Here is a 2,516-nt window from a genome sequence, read left to right as displayed (position 1 = left end):
AGTAACCCCGGGATGTGAGGGCAGCAGTGATCCAGGACGACAGACTACCAGGATCGGAGGGGAAAGGCTCTGCTTACAGGGGCGGGACCTCGAGATCCTAGGAGTGGAGAGCGGGCCCTTTGGTCTCTGACGCCAGCCTTTGTGACGGGAGAAAGGGAAAAGGTCTCCAACCTGCGTGGGGCATGTGGTGAGGGGAACAGGTGTGTGTAGAGGGGTGCAGACATGTACGTACGTGGGGAGGCGCTTGTGTGTGTGAAGCGGTTCATGGAGGATACGCACGTGCATGCTTTATTCGACAGGGGAGGCGGGGATGTGCACGTGGTGACTTAGGTGCTCGTGGGCACAGAGGGCTGTTGGGGGAATTAGTGTGAGGCTTGTGTGGGCGTGTCCAACTGTAGAGCTACGTGAGGCGATCTGCGCATGCTGAGTGTGCGCGCGCGCGCCTGCGTGCGTGCGTGCATGTTATGGATTTCCGAGTGCTTCCTGGGGAGGGGCGAAAGTCGTTACTGGCCAACTGACACTGGGAAGTACCGGTTGACGCGGCGCCTGTACAATTGAGTAAAGCCGGCAGCCAAGCCCTTGCTGGCAACTTGAAAGGTCTGAAGTCACGATTCTTACTCATTTTCTCCCTCTTTTCTTTTCTTTTTTCTTTTCTTTTTTCCCCTGAGGTGGGCAGAGGGGTGGACATGGACGCATTGCAAATCTGAAGAAATTATTCACTATCCCTCTCCAGGCACCTACATTTTGCTTGTAAGCATAGAGTTCATAGGCCCACAAATGGCTCTTTCTAGAGCCCAGGTTGTGACTTGAACATGGGAAGGACAGACCCATATAAATTACTATTTGCCACTGTATCTTTTGGTTCTGTGAGAGAATAAATGGACCTGTTGACCCAGCTATTGTCTAATGTTTACTGGGGCCTGTCCTTAGATTAGTACGGCTTTGAGGATAGGTTTGCTTTTTCTGTTGAGACAGGATTTCCTCAGAAAGGAGTATGAAAAAGAATCACTGATCACCCTCACCTCCTCAGTAAGATTACAGGAGGGTGCCTCAGAACTTCAAGTATAGGATTACACTGCACATAGTACTTCAATGCAGTGTCCCACACCCCCCTCCCCCAAGACTGTCTTTGCAGCTTACTGGTCAGCTGCTTGCCAAGTAAGGTTGTAACACAGATTTGCAGTGCTAGGCATATAGGTAATGTACGAAGTAGGAATCTAAGGTTGAAACTGTTTGGTAAGTGACTAGAAGGAGACCAGCAGACTTGGGGTCAGCATCTTTATCATACAGTGTGTGAACTTAAGCAGTTTCCTTAATGTTCTTATGCCTCATTTTCCTCACTTAAAACTGAATAGTAAGCTCACAGAGTAGTTAGAAGTGTAAATAAGACTATAATAAATTCTTAGCACGTGGGACGTGGTTAATACATAGCACCACATCTAGAAATATGTTTGAATGCATAATTGATTGCTTAGTATCCTAGAAGAATTGATTCCAGGAATTCTCATATATACAAAAGTTCTTGGATAAGATACAGAGATTCTTAGATGTCCAACCCCTTAAATCAGGTCTTATACCCAGGTATATAGATATATAAATGGGTATACAATTCAAAAGTATATAGATAATAAATAATAAAGAAATTTATTCTAAAACAATTCTTTGGTGTACATAAAATTTTACCATTTATTAAAGACAAAAGCAAATTTGCAAGCTAGTAAAATGGATGTGCTTATTTATTTTTACATACAGAACTAAATCTTGCTGAATACTTTATATTGTATGATATAGAACATTGTCCACATTTTTCAGTTATGATTGATGTTTTGATTTTACAGTTGTCAATTCTGAGAACTCTGCATTGTATAAGTACATTGTGCAAAATAACAAAAATATATTTAGAAACATTTTAGAAAGTCTTAGAAATTCTGTCCTAATCCCTAGCTAAAATTAATTTATGCTGTTTTAAAAAATTTTTATTGAGCTTTTGATCATTCCATACAACAGATTTTAATCAAATTTAGACCCCCCTCCTCATCCTTGCTCTCCACCCCCACCAGACCTTATATATTCCACCATACATGTTAAGTTCTATCATTTTATGCTGTTTTGAAAGTGAAGTCAGCAAGTCAAACACCAAGTTTAAAATCCAACATTCTTACACAATCCAGTCCAAAGATATACTAATTTGACACATGTGGAGAAGGATAGTGGGAGAATATTAAATGTTTTTGCTTTCTTTAATTAAACCATCGTGTTCTACAGGAGCAGAAAGCTTTGTATGGACAGTAAAAACACTACAATTCAGAATGTGCCGTTGTTTCCTATCTGTGTGGAGGAGTTTTCAGGCAGTGTTTGTTGGCATGCCTTTGTTGCAAGGCATGACAGCAAGCATGCTCAGTGCAAAGTGCATATGTTGTGTGTTTAGAATGAAAGCTACAGTGAAGTTGCATGATAGAACCTGGGAAAGCATTTCTAGAAATACCTTGAATTCATTAAGCATTTAATTTTGAATT

The 2,516-nt window shown here is 41.6% G+C and overlaps 1 protein-coding gene across 1 annotated transcript in view; it reads left to right on the top strand.

Annotated features, from left to right (window-relative positions):
- The first annotated feature begins 493 nt into the window (after positions 1 to 493).
- Positions 494 to 2,516, top strand: part of LOC103750066 (NACHT, LRR and PYD domains-containing protein 12) — a 64,838-nt gene continuing 62,815 nt past the window's right edge. Inside the window, exon 1 of the mRNA XM_017803133.2 lies at positions 494 to 597. The gene's annotated coding sequence lies outside the window, so the exon portion shown is untranslated. The remainder of the gene's footprint in view (positions 598 to 2,516) is intronic.

Source organism: Nannospalax galili, unplaced genomic scaffold (assembly GCF_000622305.1).
Source record: "Nannospalax galili isolate Female #2095 unplaced genomic scaffold, S.galili_v1.0 scaffold25, whole genome shotgun sequence".
Classification (NCBI taxonomy): domain Eukaryota; kingdom Metazoa; phylum Chordata; class Mammalia; order Rodentia; family Spalacidae; genus Nannospalax; species Nannospalax galili.
The sequence above is the reverse complement of the archived record's forward strand: the minus strand, read 5'-3'. Positions and strand labels throughout refer to the sequence as shown.